Source organism: Cimex lectularius, unplaced genomic scaffold (assembly GCF_000648675.2).
Source record: "Cimex lectularius strain Harlan isolate CLEC.00 unplaced genomic scaffold, Clec_2.1 scaffold186, whole genome shotgun sequence".
Classification (NCBI taxonomy): domain Eukaryota; kingdom Metazoa; phylum Arthropoda; class Insecta; order Hemiptera; family Cimicidae; genus Cimex; species Cimex lectularius.
In genome coordinates, this window is record NW_019392979.1 from 325,096 (window position 1) to 341,551 (window position 16,456).

At 32.8% G+C, this 16,456-nt stretch overlaps 1 protein-coding gene and 1 long non-coding RNA gene across 5 annotated transcripts in view; one reads left to right on the forward strand and one right to left on the reverse strand.

The window, feature by feature from the left end:
* Positions 1–16,456, reverse strand: part of LOC106665246 — a 255,348-nt gene that overhangs the window by 142,095 nt on the left and 96,797 nt on the right. The window lies entirely within an intron of this gene.
* The window catches only part of LOC106665245, a 95,809-nt gene continuing 92,073 nt past the window's right edge, over positions 12,721–16,456 (forward strand). For 2 of the 4 annotated variants that reach the window (XM_014391540.2, XM_014391538.2), the window contains exon 1: positions 12,722–12,812. The gene's annotated coding sequence lies outside the window, so the exon portion shown is untranslated. Of the gene's footprint in view, positions 12,813–16,456 lie in introns of all 4 variants that reach the window. The other 2 variants (XM_014391533.2, XM_024229568.1) reach the window with 2 other exon arrangements.

Consider the following 16,456-nt stretch of genomic DNA (forward strand, 5'->3'; position numbering starts at 1 on the left):
ACGATCATCACGTCATTGTACCATTTTCATTGAATGTCAGCATGTTTTCTCTCGCCCCAGTACTCAATTTTTTCCGTTCGGTGAAAGTCCAAATCACTCTGGTAGGTGTCCTTTGTAGTGATAATCAATTAATCGCCATTGTTACCGGCGGTGTCTTTGTGTTATTAAAAAAGTAAGGCACATTTTGGCTAATGAAACTTTTTATCACTGCTGAATTCAACATTTGAGAACATTAATCAGCCCTAATCGAACCGTGCCACTAAAAGCTCTTTAAGGGAAAATAGTATCACGTAACAGAATCTCTGGGTGACTCTAAATCAAACGGTTCAGACAAACTTTGAAAAATTGCATGTCGGGTAGACGTATAATTTGGACAATTAATGTTCTGATTTATGCCCCACATCCAAGCTGAATAATACATTATTTGAAGGATTCCATGTTGAATACGTTTTGACTGTTCTAAGCAGCAATTGCGCAATAATCCTGTACCCAAATATAAATTGATGTGGGATGGTTGTCAGTCATGAATAGTGGGAAAATGGCGAAATACTTCCACGATGGGAAAACATAATGTCTCCAGATCACAAAGCACAATGGACTGTTAGATACATAGATAGACATACTTTTATTGATAAATGTGTACATAATTAACAAAGAAATAATCATTACAGAAAAAATCTGCCCGCCGAAGGTTGTTGCCAAAATAAATTTCTCTCCTTTATAACGATAACTGATTTTTTTGAACGTAAAAAATAATATATAAAATAAAAATGAATAACATAAAATGGACTTGGTCACATACTAACTAAAACTACAGCGTAAATTTAAGTAAATTTAAGCATGCTGGGCATACCGTACCAGGGTACGAGTCTATCTAATCCATTCAACATTTGAAGGAATTTTTCTCTTTATCACACAACTACAAATCTAAAAAGCGTATCTCATTCAGTAGTGAACATTCGGCCACGAAGTGAAATACTTCATCAATAGCACGCAAATTGCAAAGATTACACCTGAGTCTCCCTCGATACATAATGCTGACTTCAAATGTAACACCTCACAGCGAAATTTAAAAAACCAGTGGAGCTCTCTCAGGGTTAAGTTTTTACAAGTCAAAAAATGCCGTATCCATAAGTCCTTTGTAAATTTTAACATGTTCACTAAAGCGGCACTGACTTGATTTAACAGACCAAACGAGTTCTCTAAGAGAATCTATAATCTAAAGTCAGGAATACTTCAAGATCGTGCTTTCGAAAAAGCGCATGCCAGTTATGCTGTACACCTAGATAGTTTTTCTTCATGGCCTTCCATTGATTTTGATTATTTTGGTTACATATTCAAAATGGATTCTTAACGTATAAGCGAAAAGTGGTTCTACAGCTGTTCCCAGATATATGCATATTTTGGAATCGGAATTGGCAATGCAAACTGCTTTCTAACCAAATATCTTTGCCCTTTTCCAATATCTCGAAAGGTTGAAAACTTCCTGTCTGATTCCCGCAACACAATATAGAGTTACATAAAAAAATGGAAAAATTCGTTTTAACGGGGTTTTATTTTGTAAAATCAGGAGTGACCATGTTTAGGGAACAATGGACTGTTGGTCAGGTAAAAATCATGATCATCACATCATGTGTCATTTACTTTCTTGATAAAGCGCAACTAAATACTTTTTGACAAATTAAGCGAGTTTAATCAACTTTTTAATTAAATCCATTACTAATTGAGTAAACTTTAATGTAAGTTAAATTCAGTGACCTCAGGCAAGTGGTGTTAGATAAACTCATAAATTTGTTTTCAGAGGTTATTAACGAAAATTTATTTGTTTCAATTTTACATGAAATCCTCTAGCTGAATGATTGCTTAATTTTAAAAAAAGTTTATTCTTTCATGTGGACAATGGAATCCAATCTTTGCAATCTTGAAGTTGGGAAATAACAAAACAACCTATATATGATGGTTTTTCAAATGGTTCCCTTTGAATATACATATCGTACAGTTAACCGTACAAAACGCAAATCCCAAAGGCAAGATGTCAGGGTTATAAGAAGGGAAAGGCAATTGCTACAGATTTTGCTTGTGCAAACGATAACTTGTCTTTTTGCAGTATTGTTATTGAATTTGTTTATCTAAGCATATTTCGTAAGTAAATCTCTATAAGACGGACGAAATAAACATCTTTATTCCTTGTCTGTCGTTAGGTTTGAAAAGAGAGCTTATGAAGGTGTTTTTTTTGGTACTAACCCTAACCTAAGGACTTTAATTCGCCCACGCACGCCCCCTTTGTGCCCTTTACGGAGTTGGAGTAGGCCGACTAATCCCGTAACTCCATTTATTGCTGTAAGGATAAACTACAAAATAAAAAACTTGATTTGTCATATCATAATGACTGACAAAAATCTCAAATTTAACATATCTTCAATTTCTTGCTTTAAAATATTTTACGCATACTTGATTCAAGTTCAGGCTTAATTAAGCATTGTCTAGTATTGCGCTCGATTCGTGAGACTGAGCCTGAAGAGTCCGCGTTAAGAAACACCGAGGTGCGGCGGATTTTCACGTATGCGCGAGCAAAAAAAATGAAAGCTGCGAGGTAAAGCTTAATCTCAGCCGGATAATCTACATTTGCATGAAAAAAACATGTATTTCGCTCGGTGGCTACGAATGTTCTCCAAAACTACTGTGGGACAGTGGGTACATGGGTGAAAAGATCGAGCACGTTTTTGTCCAAGGGTTTCTAGGGACGCTTTGTTATTCCGCTGGAGTAGGTAATTTTACCGGAACATTGAAAATTATTTTATGAAAAAAATAAATATTAACTTGAAGTTAGAAATTGAAGTTAGAAATTTTATAGAAGGGTTCCTAGGCCAATGGGTTTTGTTATAGGCTAAAAGTGGCAAACAACTTAGGAAGCAATACAGAACGTAAGAACAACCATACAGTGATATTTAAAAACAAAAATGCAACTAACAACTAACCGTAACCAATTAGTCTCACTTTTCATCAGACTGGCTACTAAATTAAAAATTGTACTTTAAAAATTAAGAACAGAACAATCTCAGAACACACAACTAACGCTACGATTGCGGACAAATCACTTTGGAGAGACACGAGACCGATCCTATCTATGTTCACCATGGTGGGTTTTCTGATCAATACAGTTTTTCTTGACCTCTTCCGCCGAGAGCCCAGGGTGGAGCGAAAGCTTTCTTGAGAAAAAACTAGTGGAAGTGTTAACGACGGATCATGGACCAGGTCAGACGAAGAAAAAGCTCTCTTTTTCTAACACTTTTCCAAAATATCCGCCCTAACATAATAGATCCAGATCATCAGAAGACAAAGAAAAAGAATTAGTCCAACCACTGCACCATTTCCTTCCCCCAAAACCTTTTCATCCTTCAGAGGTCCAGAATATAATTAAACAAACCTTCTCAAAAAGCTTCAGAAATCCTTTGGCTCCTATTACGAAAGATGCAATCCTCTTCTTAACATATCTTTATTAAGCTGCCCTAAGAACTACTCAATGTCCCTTACAACGGAAAACTTCCATAATAACTCCAAAATCCTTAAACCTAACTCCTACCGTTCTATCGCCCGATATATTTTAACTATTCTAGGAAAAATCCTCGAAAGTCTCCTTTCTGGAGAGGAGAATCCTTCCCATCTTCAAATCAACTCCACAATCCAAGAATGCCACCTTGTTCCGCAATCTCTTCCTCTTCTCGAGCTGAAACAGTACTGCTTGAGTACTTTCTTTGGTGTGACTCAAGCCTTTTTGACATGGTGGCATCCGGGGAAGCTTGGGGCCATCATTTTTCCCTTCACGTACTCCCTTATACTTCGATCATACCTGACTGACCGGTTCTTTCAGGTCGGCCAGGTTACAATCGTCTCTACTATCCTGTTAAGGCTGTAGTCCCACAGGGTAGTATCCTTGATCCCATCCTATATTCAATGTACAAGGCTGACCTTCCGACACATTGATCCACATTCGTAGATGATGCTGCTACCCATCCTCCAATAAATATCTCATCATCTAAAATCGTTCTCTGCAGGTTTTTATCCTAAAACCTTGACTTTTTTCACCTGTATTTAATTTACAAATCTATTTTTGCTCAACAACAAACTTTTCTAATTCGTTATATAGAAATCCCATTTTTTAAAATAATAAACTATGTTTTATGGAGAAGGAAATCATTAAGTTTTCGTTCTAGGATTTTTTTTACGATCATCAAAGAGATTTTTCCTTGTTACTCAATAGATTTTGTTCAGTGTGTTTTCTAAAGAAATTTCGACCGCCGTGTTAGGATTCTTCGGTTTCACTCATCTTCGTTGAAAAACTTGTGTGTGACAAAGGGAATACCGCTCAGGGCTGCTGACCTATTTGTTGCCCAGCTCTTTTTTTGCCCAAACCCGGATCTCACGGTGTAATTATCTTCAGCCCAGTCCCTATTAATGTCATACCTACTAGACTCCAACTAGGCACTATTAACTCTTCCCACACATTGCTTTTTTTCCGGACAATATTAATTGCGGCCGACGCCCACGACCGGAGGAACCTTGACGGACGTCGAAGTCAGAGCGATAATTGCCATCCAAATAAGAGGAATTAGTTGGCAGAAACGCTAGTCAGAGTGTGTGCTGCACGTAAATGTGTTGGAAAGAAGAAGTGGAAATTAATTTGGACAAGGTCCTATCTTGATTTATAGGCAGACTTGACCTTTAAAAAAAGATACGAAGAACAACGGTTTTAATGCATTTAGCTGAAAATATGTTTTGACACTGAGTCTCATTCTAAATGAGATAGAGGATAACCTTGCTTCTTTCTCTTATTAAAATCAACTTTTTAAGTCGCTACACGTAAAATGGCAACCCACTGTCTCATTAAGTCTGATCCTTCCGTACTTCCATGATTAGCCCATTTGATATAATAACCAAATCACATTGTTTGGCTACTTTCAGCCACAGTGGTTTCCCAAGAAAATTAATGTACGAACTTTATGCTTAGTAGTAAGCCGACAATCGTTACCAAAAATGATGTTAATAAAAAAACACTGAATTTAACAGAACTTAAAGTATACTGCTAGTATACTTTAATGGGAGGCTACGGACATATCACCGACTTTAATGAAACATATATGGAAAGTTACTAAACCATTCCTCAACAAAAATTGTAATTGCATTGGTGTGCTTGGACATGTAAAGGCGTTAACACGAAACTCTGAGGATTGTCTTCGACTGGGCCAGAAGCCAGTGCCAGTATTTTCCCGCAGAGAGAAGTTCAGCTATGCCTGGTTCATCAAATTCGCAATAGTTTGCGTTATATTGCTAGTAAAAACCAAAAAGCCGTTATGACTGATTTAAAGCCTGTTTATCGTGCAGATGCATGGGGGATCATAGGCGACAGAATACGTACTACCGCGTATATGTATTGAATTAACGCCCGATCTTGTTCACTGTTAAAAAATGGCAAAAAGGAGGAAAAATTCAAAAGGTGGGTTGAGATGGGAAGTTAGTGTCCGAGTGGATCATGATCACGATCGCTATACCACTGACTCAAGTGGTAGAGCAGCGGCGTATTTAGCCGAAGGTCGTGGGTTCGAATCCCGTTCGGGACACTGACTTTCTTATCTCGACTAAAAAACCTTAATTAATTGAACGATATTAATTGGTCAAGCGGACCACGAAAAGTAGTGAACTTCTTCACTATCCTGGGAAGTTCGAGTGAGTTTATTCATAAATCCTATAATTGAGGCAATGGTCCTTCCCAGGATGACCTATGCTGCCAAAAATTGTGAAAGGAATCAAGGTAAATTGATAGTACTAACAAGAGCTCAAAGCCTTTTTGCGATAAAATGATCAAAGGCCTCAAAATAATCTCATAAACAAAGAACGTCACTGACATTGACCTCATGAGGTCGAACAGCTCACCAAAAATTATGAAATCCATGGGAACCAGATTCTGGAGGGCCTAGAGGGTGAATATGATCGGCCAGTGCGTTATAATTCCTGGCCGCATTCTGTTGAAGAAATTGCCGATTCATGGCTTGGAGATAAAAATGTTACGCAAGTATACGGATGGAAGTAAGAAGGATGAAATCGTCGGATGTTAATTCATCGCTCACTGCATCAGCAAAAAAATCCACTCCGGAAAGATTTGTTCGAATAACCAGGCTGAGAGAATCGCGATTTTAAGGTCATTGTAGTAAATTCACTGTAGCAATTCGGTGGGGATCCAAAAAGGTTATTATTTACACAGCTTGTAGGTATCATATCTTACTATATATTAATTATAGAAGAAGCATTATAATACTGCAAGGCCGATAGGGACCAAGCAAAGCAACTCCGCGATGAGGGGAAGGAATTGGGTTTGCTTTGGGTAAAAGCCCATATTGACATCCTAGGCAATGAAGAAGCAGTTTTGCTGGCTAAGAAGGCTGCGCAAGACCAGTGGACACAGTTATCCCTAATTCCTAATTAGAAAACACATTTTTGATAAGACTGTTTAGAAATGGAATCTTCCGTATAATAGCTCAACGAAAAAACTTTTACAGCAGTTGAGAACAGGGTCGGATTGAACTTTACGAGGATCACGCCGCAGCTAACTAAGTATTTACCGGAAATGGACCTAACATAAAATATATGTACAGATTTGGACTTCGAACATCTACGTGTTGCGGTAATACCGTGCAGGATGTGTATCATCTCTTGATCGAAGTTATGGAGCAACCAAACGCCCCTCAGACCAACACGTCAGCAAAGTCCGGACGGCCGCCCATCATCTTAATCAGCATTTCTTTAAACTAGTATAAAAACCCTAATTCTCAAATATCCTTGCCTTATTCTTACGATAGCCTCCTGCCCGTCACTCTGTAGGTTTAAAATTAAACATTGTACAGTTTTGACAATAAAGTTTCTTATTTAAAAAAAAGTCTTCTTCGAGCGATTACTTAACTTCGATTTTCCCATACAATTATATTCAGGGGTTTGTAGTGGTTGAAAAAATGAATAGGTAATAACTGAGTTTCGGGCTTAAAAAATGTATAGATTGTACATTAAATGTATTTTTTACATATTTGACTGACTTTAGAAAATAGTTTTTTATGTGTGGTGTTTAGTTTTTTATGTAAACATATTTTATGTGTAACGTGTAATTTTGGTAGTTTACAATGTTAAAATTGAATTAAAAAACATTCTTTTATTTGATAGGTCTGTTAAATCTGATTAGCTTCTTTTTTCCCTCTGTTAATAGCCAACTTGACACCGATTATAATTGGGAAGGTTTTTGATTTCCCTCCTTTTATTTCTTTTTTTTTAAATAGGACTTGATTTACGTCAAATTATTCCGGGCTGCCAAATTGGCTGAAAGTTTGTTTCGAGATGTCGTACGAAACAAAAAACTTACTTTCACTTCTGTTTAGCTAAAGATAGTGATCTAGGGAATGCTTTTCTTATAAAACAATTCTGTTGGGCATAAACAAATTCCTAGCAATATTGAAAGAGCTATTTTCAAAACAATAACAGTCCAAGAATTGAATCAAAATGCAAAGTTATATTATATTCATGATTCGATCCTTAGTTTTCTTCAAGGACGAAGACGGTTTGTCTGCCGAATTTTTACCCAGTTCCAGGTACTCGTCACCTGTCCTTGTGACTCATAGTCACTCCACCGCTCTGATGCTATTCAATCCGACTCATCCTCCTTTATTCTTCCTTATATAGGAAAGAAGAGGAGTATTATTTCTATTTTAAAATTTTTCAGACTGGAACCTTGTATCAACAAGAGAATAGGATGCATTGAACAAATTATACTGCCATTAACAAAGATTTAATTAGACGACTTGGCACTTATTAAATAAAAATACTTTATTAGTCAATCATCGCTGCAGAATTAGGAATAAAATATAATTATTTATAACTGCAGGAGCGTACGCTATGAGTAATCGCGTTGCAAATCCTTTTCGCCTTTTGTCTTTCCAAAGAGATTGACTGCTTAAAACGAGGTCCATTGTTCTGAGCAAATTTTATCCGCCTTGTACGCAATGAATATTTATGGTTTATGACAACTAACCCGTTCGATTCATCTTGTTTTTCCATTCGGCCTTCTTAAAATGCCACATGTGCTTCACATATCAAGACAACTGAATAACATCCTGGTCTGAGACGTTGAACTGGAGCAAAAATTAATAGGGTTTCTACCACCAACAACATACCCTGTCATTAAGAATAAATCTCTTCTCCAGGTTTTATACACAAATAATCCTTTAATTTTAAATTATTTTAACAAAAAATAATTATAATAGGTAATAAATTTTCACATTTCATTGAGTAAATGATGATTCTTCTAGTAGCAATCGGGTTAGACCATTTATAAGTTATACCAAGTCAATAAAAGTTGATATGCATTCTTTGCTAGTTAACTTTATACAGTCAAAGACAAACACAAACACCCACAATTCACACTATTATTTCAAACTATATATATTTTTGTCGTTATATTAATTTGGTCGCATTAAAGTCCATGTCTAAACCGTCTCTTTATCATGTCACTTAAGTGTTCTGAAGGATTCATGTCAGAAGAACGTGCTGGCCAATTCATTGTGATAATCCCTACATCCTCTCAGGGTGACAATTCGAGCTATGATCCCAATAAATGAAGCGAATGAGCTTCAAGAAGAGCTTCCTCAATATACCTTAGCGCAGTTAACAGCCACCCCCCAGGGTGTCGAAACCAGATGGTGATTGGCGAATAGTCATCTTTTCCTCGATGTCTCGCCAGTAGTAGAGATCCTGATGTGGCACGTCTTGAGGCTGTTTCCATGAAGCCTTTTTTTGGAGCTCAACCTTAAGGACCTAATTAAGGACCATTTGGATTTGACTATCTATAAGGAAGCCGTTAAAGGACGGTTCCGTACTGTGGTAAAAGCAAATAAACGGTCCGTCTCTAGCAGAGAGATCCCTTTGGAATTCCGGTAGACCATCGAGGATGGTACAGCGTGGCACACGACTCGGGATATGTGGCCGTCGCTATGTCCGTCGTTGGACAAAGCATCTGCCCAGATGAGATTAAAGCCGTGGTTTTAAGAAAAAAAATTATGTTTTACTAAAATGTAGTGTTTCATCAAAGAAAACTATCTGAAACACCAATTAACTCACTGGACAAGTTGGCTCAGAAAGGATGAAATTGAACTTTTTTATTTTTTGTCTAAAGAGTAAAAGTAACACTTTATAAGGGTAAACAACAAGTTATTAATGTTGTGTTTACGTTTTAAGTCAACTATTAATTTTTATTTCAATTTATGGAAAATAACAAATAAATATTTACAAGCGTCTGTATTTTTTTTTGTACCTATTTAATGGAAATCTTTAAATTTTTTCTGCCTCACAAAATTTGTTTATGCTATTCCCTCTATTTGTTATTATACTTCGTTTAAATTTTATAGCCAAATAACTAGCATTTTCCTGCTTGTTTTTTTTAACTTCTGATCTTTCTTAATCTTTTTTTTTATATATTTGTTGGTTCACTGATGATTGAAAACAACGTTCAAATTTAAAAAAGTTTTAATTAGTTATACATTTAAAAAATGTAAAACTCTATTAGTGTATTAGTCGTGTTTATTTATTAAATATGATCTAAATACTGAATAAATATTTTAAATGAACTTATGTTGTGAACGTTTTGCAGCATGCAGTCCTTTCTAGTGACCACATCGTTAAACACAATAAATATAAAGTAAGTGACATTTATGAAGTTCAATTTTTACTTACACATTATCACTTCGTCATAATTGCAGCATGGACATTCAAATGAAGCGTGGCAAAGAAGTTGAATCGTTTAAAAAAGGGGAGCAGGCCTCAGATGGGAGTTATGTAGGTTATGCTCGAAACGAAAGGCTTTTCCCGATGGGGATCGCCGGTTGGCCAACTTCCTCAAATAACCATGGGTTGTGCCATCGCGATTTGATTTTAGATTAACTATATTAAAAACTGACATTCTGCGAGTTTCACTATTAGAAATTCAGGCGATCCTTTCGATATGTACACACTTGATTTTTGACCTCAATTGTCAATACAGGGTAAATATACAATTAAAACACGCAATAAAATGTAAAAACATGGTTAATTATGATTTAAATTGAACTTTGTTAGTCAGCCTAAAAAGACAAGTTTTTCGGGTTTTTAATTAACTTAGACCCAAGTCGGTCGGCCTGAAAATGTCAAACGTTTTTTTCTGGTTTCGCCTAGTCTCGTAGTTCATTTTATAAATCTTTTAATCTCCATAGCATTTATTAAATAAAATTAGTATGTGTCCACCGTTAATGATAACGTTTTTATAGTTTATTTATAGTGTTAGTGTTTATAGTTTTATATAATTAATTTTTGTGTATATGTAGTTAATTTATAGTTTTATGTAGTTCACAGTTTTATATAAGTAATTTTTAGTTTTATGTAGTTAAGTTATAGTTTTAACTAGTCTATAGTTTTATATAATTACTTTTTAGTTTTATACAGTTACTTTATAATTTTAAGTAATGTATAGTTTTATGTAATCAATTTTTAGTTTTATATAGTTAATTTACAGTTTTAAGTAATTTAGGTTTATATAATTAATTTATAGTTTTATATAGTTAATTATTATTTTATAGTTAATTTATAGTTTTAAGTAATTTATAGTTTGATATATTTACTTTACAGTTTTATACAGTTAATTTATAGTTTTAAGTAGTCTACAGTTTGATATATTTACTTTACAGTTTTATACAGTTAATTTATAATTTTAAAATTAGTTTATCGTTTTATATATGTAATTTATAGTTTTATGTAGGTTATAGTTTGATATATTTACTTTACAGTTTTATACCGTTAATTTATAGTTTTAAATAGTTTATAGTTTTGTATAAGTAATTTATAGTTTATATAGTTAATTTATAGTTTTATGTAGTTTACAGTTTGATATATTTACTTTACATTTTATACAATTAATTTATAGTTTTAAGTAGTTTATAGTTTTATTTAACTACGTTTTGGTTTTATACAATTAATTTATAGTTTTAAGTAGTCTACAGTTTGATATATTTACTTTACAGTTTCATACAGTTAATTTATAATTTTAAATAGTTTATCGTTTTATATATGTAATTTATAGTTTTATGTAGTTTATAGTTTGATATATTTACATCACAGTTTTATACCGTTAATTTATATTTTTATACAGTTAATTTATAGTTTTATGTAATTTATTATTTGATATATTTACTTTACATTTTATACAGTTAATTTATACTTTTAAGTATTTTATAGTTTTATATACCTAATTTTTAGTTTTATATAGTTAATTTATAGTTTTAAGTAGTCTACCGTTTGATATATTTACTTTACAGTTTTATACCGTTAATTTATAGTTTTAAGTAGTTTTTAGTTTTATACCTAATTTTTAGTTTTATATAGTTAATTTATAGTTTTAAGTAGTTTATCGCTTTATATATATAATTTATAGTTTTATGTAGTTTATAGATGGATATGTTTACTTTAGAGTTTTATACCGTTAATATATAGTTTCAAGTAGTTTATAGTTTTATATAAGTAATTTATAGTTTTGTATAGTTAATTTATAGTTTTATGTAGTTTATTGTTTGATATATTTACTTTACATTTTGTACAGTTAATTTATATTTTTAAGTAGTTTATAGTTTGATAACTTTACTTTAAAGTTTAACACCGTTATTTGTATAGTTTTAAGTAGTCTACAGTTTTATATATTTACTTTACAGTTTTATACAGTTAATTTATAGTTTAAAGTAGTTTATAGTTGTATATAATTAATTTATAGTTTTATATAATTAATTTTTAGTATTATATCGGGTTGTCCGGAAAATAATGCAGGATTTTAAGTTTTCATTAAAAAAAATCTATATAAAATATTCTGTTTTAATTTATAGTTTTATATTGTTAATTTATAGTTAAGTTTATACAGTTTGAAATAAACCACAAAATAAGAGTGTCCGGTTTTTTTTGTCCTTGAGAGTATACGCATATTGTTAACATTATAAATTATTAAGAATTATTTCAAAATCCTGCTGAAGTGGATTAATTCCTCAAAAGCTAAATTTTACGTTTTCGAAAGTATTTTTTCAATTTAAACAAAACATCATTCGTTCTTTTTCTTTTTGAAAAAGTATAATAACCATAATAATAAGGTTTTAAATATAAATTTTAAATAATCCTGAAACGGTCAAATCGAACGTCTGAAGGAACAATTCTCGAACGGATTTAGACTAGCATTTGGTCGGTCGATTTCAGCACTGTCGTCGAATCCCCGAAATCCGACATGTATTTCTCAAACATGGTCAGGTAGGTTATATATTATGTTTTATTGATTAGGGCTGAATCATTAGAGTCTAGCTAGGCGGAATAATGAAAAACAACGGAGCGAAACGGATCCCAAAATTCTTAATCTCAATACAGAACCTGCCGGTGACCTCTCCGGTGGGTCAGTCAAAGACGGATCAGATTTTAAACTCTTAGCTCCAGTCGGCCGAACCCGTCTGGCCATTTTACGAGTAACGTCGGCGGAAAGTATTTTTGAAAAGTTGATTTTAATAGGATAAACTGAGAGAAGGATAGCCTTTAATTTCGAGATTCCATGTAGATATCCTCCATCGTCGAAGAGAGCCGTGGAGGGGCGTGCACCCTGGTGGGGGCCTCCAGCGGTCAGGCCTCTTCTCCCTAGGTGCAACAGTTCTTCCCGTCTGTCCAACTGTGTTGTATGTATGTGAGTTTGTGTTTCGGAATCGGATATAACCCAGCAACAGGTATGTGCACTATTCCATTCGGATTTTTTTCACTTTATTTATGAATCGTGACATTAAGTATCTCTCCTAGTATCTCGTCTGAAAGGTTTAAATAAATAGCCATATTATATTATATGGCAAAACAATCGCGAAATGGAACAAGTTTTTGTGCACAAAACGTCAAATTTGGTTAATTTTTTGAATAAAGGTAATTGTTTACTCTTGAAATTTTCGCACGTGATGACTGCCACTACCATTCAGCAAATCGTGGAAGTCAGAACCTTTGGAGAAATTCCATCAAGTTGTCATCACACCGTTAACCCTGAACATTTGATCTGACAAAATGATGATAACCGATAGTGGAAAAAAATTGATATGAAAAAGTCTTAAGGCATATATTTAAAGTGTATAATAACTACTCGATACTTTTATATCCAATAAAACGGTAAACAATGCTATAAAAAATAACATTAAAAAATCTGAAGAAATTATTAAACTTGCATTTGTTGATCTCTTTTGAAAATGTGAAAAATCTCATTTAATTGCTAAGGGCTGAAATCTGAATCTGTCACAACAGTGACCGGTGGTTAGAAAAACTCTGGATCTCTGGAATTCTGAGAAAGCAATGCTCAAAATTTGTTTTTGTCGGTCTTTGTAAGGTCGGCAATACCAATTGAGCTGGACAATAAATATTTATTCAAAAGGCAGCCCCAGCTTGCAAAAACTTCATAGAAATAAGGTTTAAAAAAATCTTATAAAAACTTTAAAATCATCCTTAAAGATCGTTTATTTCGATATTTTTAAAGCATACGATTTGTTTTGTATGTTAGCAAATAATTAAACTGCTTAAGCGTTAAAAAACACTTTCAAATATGAATGCCTAAAGATAAAGGTTGAATTGTTTGTCAGTCTTTTTTAAATTTTAAATATTTAATTATCCCTGATTCTAATGAGGAAAAACGCGATATAATTGAGCAAAGTGATCTGCAAATATATTGCCCAACACAGATACTTGTCTTTATGAATTAATATAAATAATTTAATTAAATTAAGCTTGAATATAAATAATAAACGCTTGAAAACCTCTCATAAAACATTTTTTTAAATATTGCTTAAAGATCGTTTTTTCCATATTTTTGACTGCGATGTATAATTTATCAGCAAATAAACTTCCTAAGCGTTAAAAAAACATTCATATGTGAATGCTGAAAAAATAAAGAATATTGCATTTGTCGGTCTTTTTAAATCTTAAATATTTAATTATCCCAGATTCTAATAAGGAAAGAAAAGGAAATAAATGAGCAAAGTGGTCTGCAAATCCATTGCCCAACAGTTACGCTTGTCTTTATTAAAGTTTGTGTAATTAATTAAACGCTTGAAAACTTTTGATAAAACAACTTTTAAAATATTGCTTAAAGATCGTTTTTTCCATATTTTTGACTATGATGATGTCTAATTTATCAGCAAATAAACTTCCTAAGCGTTAAAAAAAAACATTCAAATGTGAATGCTGAAAAAATAAAGAATATTGCATTTGTCGGTCTTTTTTAAATCTTAAATATTTAATTATCCCTGATTCTAATGAGGAAAGACAAAGGAAATAATTGAGCAAAGTGGTCTGCAAATTCATTGCTCAACACTTATACTTGTCTTTATTAAAGTTTGTATAGTTAATTAAACGCTTGAAAACTTCTGATAAAACATCTTTTAAAATATTGCTTAAAGATCGTTTTTTTCCTTATTTTTAATGTCTGCAATATCTAATTTAATAGTAATTAATTTTTTTAAACTTTAACAAAAAATCTTTAAAATATGAATGCTCAAAAAATATAGCTTGAATCTTGCATTTTTTAAATTTTTTTTTAACTTAAGTACTTATTTATTAATTTTAAATATTTAATTAGCTCTGATTCTAATGAGGAAAGACAAACGAAAATATTGTGCAAAGTGGTCTGCAAATATATTGCACAACACTGACAGTTGTTTTTAAACCTATAATTAATTAAACACTTTATTTCAAATATATTTTTACAAAGCCTAAAAAAATGTTCTATAAACCTATTATTACATTAACCTAGTCAGCATTTTCAAATTATTACCTAAATAATAAAGATAAATAAATAAACATTTTAACGCTTGATGAAATATATACAAATTCCCTTTAAGATTAAAAATTGAAATAAGCTCATGTTTCGAGCATAAAACATCTAAACTAAACAGGTTGTTCAATTTCTGATGGAAAAATTGTAAAACCCACGAATAATACTTTAAAAAATCCCATTTACACTTTACATAAAAACTACACAACATAATTTAATAAATTATCTAACGAATAATTTTTGTCTTCCTTCACCAGTTGTAATCCGAAAATGATATGAATAAGAATATTATTAAAAGAACATGATTTCACAATTTTTATTTATAAAATATTTGTTTGTCAATACCAGTAGAATTTGCATTTTTTTCCACAGATTGCAACAGTGATTGATTGGTATAAACAAAAAGCTCTTTCTCCTTGAGAATTAAGTATTTATATTAATAGGGTTAGTTAATTTTCTTATTTTAACGAGAGCATGTTAATATAATTATTCAACCTAGGAGCTATTCCCTAAATTCTCATAGGGTTGGAAAAAATCAACATAATTTAAAAAAGTGTATTAATTAAGGTTAAGTTTGGTCTAAAAACATATCAGATTGTTGATTATGTAATTAATTTATTTTTATTGCGAGAAATTATTCTCAAAGTTTTACGTTTCAAACAATTAAGATGCTATCATTTAAAAAGAGTTTGTTGATTGTACACCGATTGTTTGTTTGTTTTTTATTGTTACAATTTTTGCTTGTCATATTTTCTTAAGTAGAATAATGACCAAAATGTATTAAACTAAGAAAAATAGTATACAATAATACAAATGCACGCAAGGGTGGGAACATATACGCCACACACTTGGAAAAAAGGCATAAAAACACGCACGCACACAAAATTAGTTAAAGACACATACGAAGACGATAATACACACAAAAAGAGATTCTTATAATATAACACACACACACACACACACACACACACACACACACACACAAACACAACAAATTTACGTTTTTGCTCAATTTGACACAAATGGATTGAAACTACTTTCTGTCGGTCCTATTCAATATTCAATAAAACTGATAATGTGACCCATTTATTTTTATGTACGACCTCATTAACATTTTTACACGAACATTACGCCGTGAATTGGTAGGATATGCGGAATTTGTGTTATGATTTCACCTCTATGCCGTGTAAAAGATGTAAAAATAATGTACATTAAGCCGGAATGTGAAATATCGGTAATTTTTATCGCATTACGCTTGCTACTGCCATGAGTTGTTTGTTTTTTTCTTAATATTACGCAACGTTGGCATTCTTGCAACGGGTGCCACGAATATGTCCCGTTTGCGACATGATGTATGCAGCCGATGGCTCGTCTGGGATCGCGTTGTGCCGTAACAGTCTGACCCCCTTTCGAACAACTTCCCAAAATGGTGTTGCCTTTGATACAACCTACTTGTTCAAATTTCCCTACCCACGGGGAAACGGGCGCGGGTATACGCCGAGAAACCTATACCGCCCAATTAAGGGAGCGTCTGTTGATGTATAAATTACGATCAGAGTCAGTTTT